The sequence below is a fragment of the Dasypus novemcinctus genome, chromosome 9 (genome assembly GCF_030445035.2).
Source record: "Dasypus novemcinctus isolate mDasNov1 chromosome 9, mDasNov1.1.hap2, whole genome shotgun sequence".
Classification (NCBI taxonomy): Eukaryota; Metazoa; Chordata; class Mammalia; order Cingulata; family Dasypodidae; genus Dasypus; species Dasypus novemcinctus.
Genome location: NC_080681.1, coordinates 67058294 through 67070525, shown reverse-complemented (window position 1 = coordinate 67070525; position 12232 = coordinate 67058294).

Sequence of the window (12232 nt, the reverse complement as noted above, 5' to 3'; positions counted from 1 at the left end):
TCTCCATGTGTGTGGCACCACTCCTGGGCAGGCTGTGGTTTTGCATGGGGTGGCTCTCCTTGCACAGGGGCCACTCCCTGTCTGGGGGCACCCTTACGTGAGGGCATCCCTGCGTGGGCCAGCACTCCTTGTGCACAGCAGCACTGCACGTGAGCCAGCTCACCACATGAGCCAGGAGGCCCTGGGTATCAAACCCTTGGACCTTCTATATGGTAGGTGGACACTCTATCTGTTGAGGCACATCTGCTTCCCTCTTGTGGAAATTAATAGCTAATGCTATAGTAAGTGGTACTTAGTACCACACTTAGTACCACAATTACTCCTCACCACAACTTCAAGAATCAGGTATTACTATTAGTCCCAATTTACACATGTGGAAACTGAGTCACAGAAAGGCAAAGTAACTCATCCAAGGTCATGCAATGGAGTACATTGTAAACTTGGGTTTAATCCCAGGTAGCCTGGATACTGAGACTGTGCGCTTAACCTCTTCACTATGTTTAGGTAAATAACCTAAGCAAAGGGCATAGGATAATGACTGGCCCAGGGAAGTACTTAATAAAAGCCAGTAATCATTAGCTTTTATTATTGAAGGTGTTTTTTCAGGAAACATTTGTTGGCCAATTAAGTAAATAAAATCTGTTAGGGATTCTTGAAGCCCCAGTGTAAAATATTCTGCTGATGAACTGCTAACACTGAGAATCTCAAGGAATGCCTTCCCAATCTCCATTTATTTCAATGACGTGGGGACAACTGACCACTCATGATTGCTGTGGCTCTTATTTTACTTCTATTTTGAGAAAAAATAAATAAGAACAAAAACAATGACTAGGTCCTTTGACTATGTAAACAAAGAGATTAAAGTTCAGGAAATCTAGGCCAGTGGTGACTCTAGCCAGTGGTTCCTGAACCTGGATATACATTGGAATAATCCGAGGAGCTTTAAAAAATGCAGATACCTGGGCTCTCTCTAAATCCACTGAGTTAGAATATATAGGTATGATAGTCAGGCAGAATTTTAAAAATAGTTTATTGACATATAACATGTAGATCAGTTTTTCCTCCTGGTACATTTTATATCATTGGAAGCATGCAGTATGTATTCTTTTCATCTGGCTTTTGTTCCACATTATGTTTATGAGATTCACCTCACCCATGATGTATGTAACAGTCAGTCATTCCTTCTCAGTGCTATATACTATTCCACAGTATATCACCATTTATTTATCCATTCAGCTGTTGCTGGGCAATTGGGTGCTTCCCAGTGAAGCTATAACATATAGTGCTGCCATGAAATTCTTATACATCTTTTGGCAGATTTTTGCATTTCCACTGGATATTTGCCTAGGAGTGGATTTGTTGAGGTTAGGAAATGCGTAAGTTCAACTTTACTATATGGGGCATGAGTATTTTTAAAAAGTACCACAAGTACTGTAACCCGGGATGGGAACCGTTGGTGCAAGCTGGGAGGCTTTATAGCTAGTTCAATTGGTGTTTATGTGTTGAAGTGGAAAAGACATTTTAAAAACCTGATGAGAACAGAATATTTGGCATTTCTTGAACACTGGCCTCTCCTAGGAAAGGAATTGGTGACATTAGAGTTGGGTAAGGGTTAGGCTTGAGGGCTGTGGAACCCAAGCAACAGACGACTATGTTGGTCATATCTCAGGTAAAACTTCTCAATATCAGGTGTTTCAGGAGTATCTTATAACATGTTTCTACAAACAGCCAGGTAAAAGGCAGCACCACTTTTTCTTTAGCCTGGCCTTCTGCTTTTATTTCCAGCTCTGAAATCACAAAGTCCTCCACACGGGCTCCTACCCTCTTCCAAGGATGCTTTCCAATGCCTCTCTCTCCTTACCCCATTCCTGCATTCCCCGTGACCCTCCTCTTCCAAGAAGACTTCCTGGTCTCTTCTGTGGCAGCACTTGACTGGGAGTTCCTTCAGGGCAGGGTCTACTTTCACTCACTTTGGTATAGACAGGCCCGACTGTGTATTTTGAATCAATGCTCAGTACATTTTAAATATGTACTTTAAAAAAAAACACAACTATTCTCAACAGCAATAAAATAATTGGTTTCCTTATGTAAAACTTCAGGGTATTAAAAAGCATTTATATTGTACATGCTTCCAAATGGTTCTTCCTTTAGCCTCTGTAGATCAACATAGTGCATGTGTAAGCTCAGGCCCACCGGCCCTGATCAGGACACATGCAGGGGTAAAGGAGGACTAGGCAAACATTATAGGAGCTAGTTAATTGATTAACCAATCAATTAATTATTAACATCATGTACAAGAGCAAGAGTCTTGCAGGGGAGGGCACAGATTGCAAGGAACCAGGATTTAATTCCAGGACTGATGTGATGGGTGAGGCTAGTTGGACTTTATCTTCATTATTAACCCTTCCATCAATGGTCTTCACACTGATAGGACAAGGAGCAAAGAAGCTCTTCCTTTGGAGACTAACACTGTCCCTAAGTGGTCAGAGCAAGGAGTTTCTGAGCAGAGTCACTGCACACGATTGTGCAGGGTACAAAAATGAGCCCCCTGGAGGGGCGAGGGTTATTCTGAAGATGAAAAACGCTAACATCTCTGAAACAGAGAGCATGGAGCCCGACAATAACACATTGAACAAATATTTGCTAAGAACCTGCTCTTAGCAGGTATTCATCAAATTTATGATCTAAGAGAGAATGCAGATATTAAATGAATAAATAAACAAATATAAATACTTACAAATTGTGATGAGTGCTCTGAGGGGAAATAAAGAAAAAGTACAACAAAAAGGTGGACTAGGGCGGCGGACTTTGGCCCAGTGGATAGGGCGTCCGTCTACCACATGGGAGGTCCGCAGTTCAAATCCCGGGCCTCCTTGACCTGTGTGCAGCTGGCCCATGTGCAGTGCTGATGTGCGCAAGGAGTGCCCTGCCATGCAGGGATGTCCCCCGTGTAGGGCAGCCCCATGCGCAAGGAGTGCACCCTGTAAGGAAGAGCCACCCAGCGCGAAAGGAAGTGCAGCCTGCCTAAGAATGGCGCCGCCCACACGGAGAGCTGACACGTCAAGATGACGCAACAAAAAGAAACACAGATTTCCCTGACGCTGACAACAACAGAAAGCGGACAAAGAAGAAGACACAGCAAAGAGACATAGAGAACAGACAACTGGAGTGGGGGTGGGGGGGGAGAGAAATAAATAAATAAATAAATCTTTTTTTTTAAAAAGTGGACTATAATTAAAGTGGAGGGGTTGCCATGGAGAGGGAAGGCCTCTCTGAGCACAGGGGTGAGGATGAGTTCAGTTGACATAGATGGGAAGAACTTTCCAGACTGAGGGTACAGCGTGTGCAAGTGTGTGGCTGGACACAGGCAGCAAAGGAGAAACTGGCATGGGCCAAGGGCAAGGGTTTTATTTGTTTGTTTGTTTTTGTTTTTTAGGAGGTACCAGGGATTGAACCCAGGACTTTGTACATTGGAAACAGGTGCTCAACCACTTAGCTACATCCTTTCCCCAATGAGAGTTGTTTTTGTTTTTCATTTGTTTTTTTACTTTTAGGAAGTACTGGGGATCGGAACTAGGACTTTGTACATGGGAAGCAGGCACTCAACCACTTGAGCTACATCTGCTCCCCTCAAAGTCTCTTAATACGGGTTATTTCTTGCTCCCATTCCTTATTTCTCGGGTTCTATTACTCATGCATCCATTCCAGCCCCCAGGGTCCAGCTGGTGAGTGATGGTATCTAATGAATGGTGCAAAATGCTATGGTTCAATTATTTTAAGAGGGTCTACTCTACAGTCATAGACTCAAACCTTATGAAAACAGATGCTGAGCTTTGGAAAGTCCATACTCCCTTCCTCCTCCCTCCTCTTTCCTTTCCTCCTCCAGCCAGCACCTGTCCCCACTGTAACACCCCACAGAGGTCTTCCAAGGGAGCGTCCGAGATCCTGAACTTCCCCAGGCTTCTTTCCTGTCATTCCCATCAAACGTGACTTGTTCTATGTCCAGGTCCCTCTGGCCTGACTAGCTGATCTGATTATTTAAGCTTACAGGTAATACGGAATACATGGTATTCTGGGAGTTGCTTTCAGTGTCCTGACAAAGGCAATTACTAATATGGAAATTTCAAGCATAGTGAAAGAATAACTGGGGTAGATTTTGGGATGGCTGAGGCTTTTGATAAGTCTCATAGCTTTTCCTACTTGGTTATAATGTGGGGGAAGTGTGCAGTAGGTAGTAAGAAACTTTATCTAGAGGCTAGATCTGGCCTGACATCATTTAATTCAAAACTCAGAATAATACTTTTCTCTGCAAAGGCATATCTATGGCTCTCCCAGACACACTGTCTGCAAGTTTAGGCGAGCAAGGAACAGTTGGAAAGCTGTGAGCATTGTGACTCCATCAGGCCACTTTCAAAGGGAGGCCCAGGAGGGATTCCTTGGGGCTCCTCTCCCGTCACTGGATTTTGCTGTCTCCCTCTACTGGCAAGGACTGTTCTGGCATTGACCAATATTCCAAATTGGGACCTGTAACTTAATGTCTTAGTTGGCAATTAATACACTATTGAAGGAGAGCTGGCAGTAAGGGAAATAAGACAATCGAGGGAAAAAATATCTGCAAAACTGGGTGACTCTTCTCATCTGTTAGGTGGGGATAAGTAATACTTTACTTCACAGAGTTGTGAGGATTAAAGAAACCAACAGAGGTAAAGCATTGAGCACAAGGAACGTACTCAAGAAAAGGATGTTGTCACAGCCGATTATCCCAAATCCTTGGTGCCGGATGTGTTTCAGAACTCAGACTTTGATTTTAGAAAGGCAATACGAGGCATGTACGTGTATTTTATGATACCCCAGTAGGATCTGAGGAAGCATTCCATAATCAAGCAGGTTAAAATATCGTTAATCAAATTATAAATGTTCACCCTAAGTGGAATAAACAAAGCCTATAAATAGCTCATATCAGTTCAGGTCATGTTTAGTCACCAAGTGAGTTTGTACCAAAATTACAACATTTTTCTTTTCAGAACTTTAATGGATTTTGGGACCCCAAATAAGAGGTTTCTATCATTTTATTTCTAGAACTCAGTTAGTAAGATTATTCTCCTTTTCTTTTTACCTACTAGTCATTTAAGGACTACTTTCCTTATTTACTCAGATTATGATTTGAAGTGTAGAGATATAAGAACTGGTATGTAGAAATAGGAGAGAGTGACTTGTTCTATATTATTCTAGGATGAACCTGGAACCTACAGAAAAGCAGATTTTTGGCTTGACAGAAGACATTTGATCTGAGTTGTGAGTTGCTAAACTCCCTATAACTTGAAATGTCCGACAGAGATGGCTGGGCATCCACCTTGGAGGCTATAAAGTAAATTCCTGTAATTAGCCAGGGACTAAGACACATGAATTTCCAAGTCTAAAATGCTATCATTCCGTCTTTTTATTAAGGGATTTAGTCACAATCATGGGAAATTTTCACCTCTATTACACCAGGATTTAAGGAGACTCAGGAGTTATTTCCATCTTAATTTTTTTGTCTGGTCACTAGCTAATAAGCATGCTAACTGATAACTAAGGCAGCATATAGTGGGATGTTAATAGAGTTCTGTAATCAAGTGAGAGTGATAACTGTTGGGTTAAGCAATTTTAAAGTATTTTTTCTGAAGGACTTATCAGAGCCTTCAAAATGCTGATATATATACTGCAAATTTGCAAGAAGAGAAGGTAAAATGTAGTGTTTCTCAAACTTATTTATCCATAGATTCCAATACAGAATGCATCTGGTAGGGTTAGTTTTCCAAGAACACGCTTTGGGAAAAACAAATTTTAAAATGTCATGGGTTGGTAAAATACATTAATTCCACATTTATCGAGGTTATCAGACGCCAGGCATGGAGCAAGGTGTGGGGAAACAGTGATGGCTAAGACCTGTTCCCTACCCTTACCTCTGGGAGCTCAGAGCCTGCCATCAAGGCTCTGATGTGGGTCAATCAAGTCTTCACTGAGCAGCTTATATTTCACATTCACCTGTCTGAATTCTCCCTCCTTCCTACCTTTAGGGATGATGTGAAATCACATGCTAAAGAGGAACCCAAGTTGTAGGGGCAAGAGAGAAAAAGATGGAGCAATTGCAGCCTGTCAATTTGGAGGATTCTGCCAGCCCCATGTACCCAGCCTGCCTTTTCTCACCCCAACATCCTTGCTCGCAGCTTCATTATTTGTTGTCTCTGCAGATGAATAAGCTACTTGGACTTCTCTCCTACATCATTAATGGTGGGTGGAAGAGTTTAAAGCTCAGGTGAAGCCAAAAGTGCCGAGTACTCAAGTCATTTATTATCAGCGTGATGAACGCTGACAATGGGCTTACACTGTCAGATTATATCCTTAATTTAATTAATAAAAAAATTAAGATCATCACCATTAACCTGCATTTGCTCGGAATGCCACAGGGGTGATTAGTTAGAACGGCACTGAAGGTTTTATAGTCTACTCCAGTAAGAATTACTTTGGTACCAATTAGGATTTTCCATAATATCACCCCGTGTAATAACCCTATTACATTACACATTTTCTACAAGTGATTGAGTTCAATACAATGCAGATAGGATGTCACAGGACTCTCCCCTCAGAGCATGCAAGGGGAACTCCCACAAATGTTAACACAGGCACTAAGTGGAGAGGAGACCCTGATTTTTTATATTACGCAAACCCATTTCAAGGGTAATGATTCTCTGTCACAATCTCAGAGCACTGGGAAATTAGACTCACACATGGCTACGGAGGCTTAGGCAGATAAAGGCTTTCCCTTGAACATCTCAGATCTAAAATGTTCCTTACTCGGTATGGGAATTTTTATTTTTTCAAGTCTATTTGATTTTAAATAGCTTACTTTTAGCACCGAAGAGGAGCAAGGCATTCATACAACTTTTTTATAACTTAAAAAAAATCATTACTTGAGTAATTTATGTTTATTGTAGAAAAATCAAGTGGAAAATATAGGTAAGTAAGAAGTGTGTGGGGACGTATATGAGAAACCTGTACTTTCTGTGCAATTTTTCTGTAAACTTAAAACTGTTCTAAGTATAAAATTTATCATTAAAAAATCAAATGGAAAATAGAGATAAGTAAAAGGAATAGAAAAATAGCTTGTGATCACATCACCCTGAGAAATCCACTTATTACTCGGTTAGATACCTTTCCAGAGTGTTTCTATGCAAATAAAATTTTGTAATTTTACTATAAATGGAACTATGGTATATATGCTGATTCATTCAACAGCAACAACAAAATCTTTGGGGGGGGCATCAATAATTATTTTTAAATCACTTTTAAAAGCTTCATTACAGATTTTTATCTGGATTCACTCAGCTGACTGTTTACTGTGGATTTTCAGTTTCTTAACATTTATAAACATTAACTATGGTGAACACCTTTTTGGCTAACTTTTTGGGCAAATTTTAAATTATATTCATGGAACAAATTCCTAGAAGTGGAATTGGACCAAAAGTTACGCACATTTTAAGAATGTTGATATCCTCTGGCAAATCACCCTCCAAAAATGTTTTACTGATTTTTGTTCCCATTAGCATCCTCACCCAAAACAGGCTTTTAAAATTCTCTCTTTTTTTTTGGTCTTTGTCAGTTAGGTAGTTGAAAATGGTAGAATGTCAGAGAATCATCATAACCTGTGTCAAAAGGATGGGTATGATCTGAATAGGCAGAAGGTGGGGAGGGACAGGAATGTGTTATGAGATTATTAAATATCACTCAAACATCATGAGACCCCATTAATTCAATAAACGTTTATTGAACACTCACTGCATCCTAGAAGCTGTCTAGTCTCTAGATGAAGTTCCACTGTGGAGTAGGGGGGCATCAGCCATGGCAACGGGTAATACCACAGTATGGAATGGAAGTGTGTAATGGAGATATGTGCAAGATGTTGTGGGTGTATCTGCAGTCAGGGAAGGCTTTCTAGAGGAGGCAGCCTTGCACTGAGACCTGAAGGAAAAGGAGACTTTGTCAGCTGACTACAGGAAAGGATTGAGGATGAATCCGCCATGGTTAAGAAAAGGACTGGGTGAATTCTCTCCATTCCTCCTTGGGTCTGCAAATTTGTACTGATGTCCTGCTCTGTGTCAAGCACTGTTCCACAAGCTTGAGATGTGATGACAGACAGACTAAATCCCTGCGCTTGGAGAGTTTCGGTTCAAGCGTGGAGTTTGGATGCAACCACCGCTTCTAGAGCCCACTAGACTTAAAGTCCTGAAGGAAGAGGAACCGTGCTCACCCTATTCCAGCTCACTATCCCCAGCATCTACAGCAGAACTTTGAATCATATCTGCCAATTTGTCAGGGGTAAGGAAAAAAAACAGGGGTAACTCAGGCAATGGGGAAAAAATAAGTGAGAGATGAGTTGGAAAGGAAAGAGAGAAAGCAGAGAAAGAAGAGCAGGTGAAGGAGCAGGAGGGAAAACCTGGAAGGGGGTGGGGAAGAGAGGGAAAAGGGAGAGGTGCCTAGGGGGGAGCAGGGCGTGGAGCACCTGCTGGGCGTGGAGCACCAAGGCTGGGTGTTCAGCTGATTCTCATTCCCCATCCTATTGCACTGGGATCAGGCAGGGAGGAAAGAGGGCCACCCCCAGAAGGCAGAACAAGCCACTTTCCTTGCTCAAATATGTATGTGTGCAGAGGGCAGCGCAGCCCCTTCCATTCCTGATGACTTCCTCATCAGACTCTTGTCATCCTGGGTTCTGTGGCCTAACCAAATTGGACTTTTCATTTCTTAAAAGTATACCTGATCCTACCCCAATCATTTTCTGCTTTTCAAAAATAAATAATAAAAACCCGCATCTTTCATCCTGTCATGTTTCCTAGGCTTGGCACATCAGGCTGTGAGGGGTCACATCTACTTAAGTGCCTCAGTAGCCTTAGATTAAACAACTTGCATCTGGCTCAGGCTGGTGTGGTAACTTATAAAAGAAGAGACAGGGAAGTCAAGCAGGAGTGGAGAATGGAAAGAAATGAAAAAGACATCCTGAGTTCTTTTTTTTCTTTCTGTTTTTTTTTTTTTTTTGGTCAGCACAACTTTACAAATACTTTCACATTTTGTTTCATTTATTTTCTCTCTCCTAAAGCTGGCTGCCCATAAAAAATTCAGGATGGCTGTTCATTCCCTAAATGTCTTGGGTAATTGGATGGAATTTCTAGCAAGTGTCAAGTATTTAGGATAAAAAAAATATCTCCTGACTTCAGCAGTATAATCCAAAAACTCTCATTAGTTACTCCACTTTATTTAAATATATATTTTTTTCTTCAATGTTTTAGGTGATGAAGAAGATTAAAAATGATCCCATAACAGTCAGTATAGTATTTTACATTCACTGACCTTTTGTGTAATTTGATATGTTCCTTTAGGAAGTCTGTTATGGCTGTGTTAGATGAAAGCTTGATTTATAAACACTGTGCAAGGGTGTGTGGTAAGGGAGTGGGGGTGTACGTATTTTGTTCTCATTCTGAGTTTTTATTTTTTTAATCTGCTCACACCTTTTAGCAGATCATTAATGTATTTTTATTCTTCCTTCATATATTATTGCTGCATTTTCTTTATTAATTCTAGTTCCCCAGGAGAACTGGGCAGAACTGAGACAGGAGGTCTTAGAGCTGGGTTCAATGGCCAGATAGTTACCCCAAGAGATTCCAGATCATCATGGCTGAAGGGAAGACAGCAGGCCCTTTTGTTTCCTCCTTACTGCATCCCTGCTGTTGCTTGGATCCTGACTTTAGCATCCCTTGACTGAACTAATGGCTTGGAAGACAGAGCATAAGATCTGAAGGGAAATTCTCAATGAAGATAGAAGCCATTTATGGGGTGCCCAGAACATGGCATGGGGTGGATACATAAGATTCCCAAATTGCCACATTAACTCACACTAATTGATATATATTACATGCCCATAAATCTAATTAGTGCATTATTCACTTAATTAATAAATGTTCATTGGTGAGAAATACCTGGTTGTCCTCTCTGAAGTACTTTCTTCAAGTATTAGTAATATTTCTGCCAAATATCCCGAAATTCCATTTGCACATTGTTACAAAGTTTAAAAAGTACTTCAGATCCATTATCTCATTTTTCATAACAGCTCTATGAGATGTGTATTATAATCTGTCTGCAAATGACAAAATGGAGTTTCAGATAGCTTGTGACTTGCCCACTCAGACTGAAAGTGCCCTCTACATAACACATCTAGACACACCATAGAGAAACTGCAGAACCATAGAGGTAAAAAAGAAAAAAAAAACTTAAAACTTAACAAAGAGGGAAGCAGATGTGGCTCAATTAATTGGGCTCCCATTTACTATATAGGAGGTCCAGGTTTTGATACTCAGGGCCTCCAGGGGAAGGCAAGCTGGCCTGTGCGGTGAGCTGACCCGAGCGCAGTGCTGCCCCATGTGGAGGGCTGCCCCGTGCAGGAGCACTGGTGTCCATGTGGAGAGCTGGCACAACAAAATGGTACAACAAAAAGAGACACAGAGGAGAGACAATAAGAGATGCAGCAGACCAAGGAGCTGAGGTGGCACAAGAGATTGAGCACCTCTCTCCCATTCTGAAAGGTCCCAGAATTGGTTCTTGGAGCTGCCTAATGAGAAAACAAACAGACACAGAAGAACACACAGCAAATGGACACAGAGAGCAGACAATGGGGGCAGGGGAAGGTGGGTTGAGGAGAAATAAATAAATAAATAAATATATTTTTTAAAACTTAACAAAGAGGAGAGACTGATTGCTTTCCAAATAATGATACTTCAACTGTTTCTCTGTGGCAATACAATGGAATAATTACAAAATGGTGATGGGGGAAAGAAAACAGTGAATCTAGCTATACCATCATTCAAAAATGAGTATGAAAGAAACACTTTCAGTCTAAGAAAGTTTACCATCTATTGATCCATTGAAAAATGAATTCAGAGGAATAAGTGAGGAGGTAAATTGGAAGATTAATTTACTTTTTCAAAAGTCTAAAATATTACATAAAAAGTGAAATAAAATCTCCATATTATAATAAAAAACAAGGAAAATATAGGAGAAATTCAATGAGTCGTTAAAGTATACAAATCCTTGCTTGCTCAGGAAGAGAACAATAATGAATAACTTGAATTTCTGTTAAAAAATATAGTTTAGTCTGTAGGTAAACAAAGGGAGTTTTAATTGTATCTTAACTTTTTTTGCTTAAAAAAATCTTAAGAAAATATGGTTAAATGTTAAGAATTGTTCAGTGTGGTTGGTGGACACTTGAGAATTATCTGTATGTTTCTGTATGTTTTACATGTCTTCTTTTCCCAGGTTGCTATGGCAAATACCGCATAATGGGTTGGTTTAAACAACAAGAATATATTGTCTCATTATCCCATTCAATCCTCAATCTTACGAGGCAGATATTAGTATTCCTTCCATTCTACTGATGTGAAACTAAGGGGGATAAAGAACTTACCTAAGGTCAGATAGAAAACAAGTGAGTCTGATTCCAGAACTTCAGCTCCTGACCTATACTGTAGCCTGGATCCATTTAGTAGCTAAAGAAGGAGGAAGAGGGGGAAGAGAGAATTAGTGATAATATTGGAAGCACTGGGGAGCCTCTCTTTCCCCATTTCTAACCAGGTATCAAATCCTGTCCATTCTGCCTATTAATTCAAACTAATATTTTTCAAGTTCTTGAATCTGTGCAAGGAACTGTTTTGGGAGCTTAGCATGTATTATTGCACTTAATACTTTCAACAACCATGTGAGGTGGAGTACCATTATTAACTTCCCCAGATAGATGGGGAAACTGAGGCATAGAGAAAGGAAGTGATTTGCCCCAAGCCACAAGACTGGTAAACAGTAAAGGCAAGATTCAAACCCAGGCAGCCTGGCTCCAGACCGCACGTTCTTAACCTCTGCTCTGGACGCTCAGGTGCAGAGCCCCTTTAGTTTTCTCCCTGCTGTCCCCTGAGGTGCCTTGGCTCCAGGTCTTAGCATCCCTTGGCTGAACTATTCCAATAGCTTCCTATTTCTGTTTCCAGGTTCTCCCCTATCCCCCTCACCCCAATTTTAGCCTCCACAGAGCCAGCAGAATAATTTTAGAAACAAATCTGATAATGCCTTTTTTCTGCTTGACAAAACCTGAGATTGTTCTCAGCACCTGTGGAATCAAGCTCAGGCTCCTTCACACGGCATTCCAGACTCTTCCCAG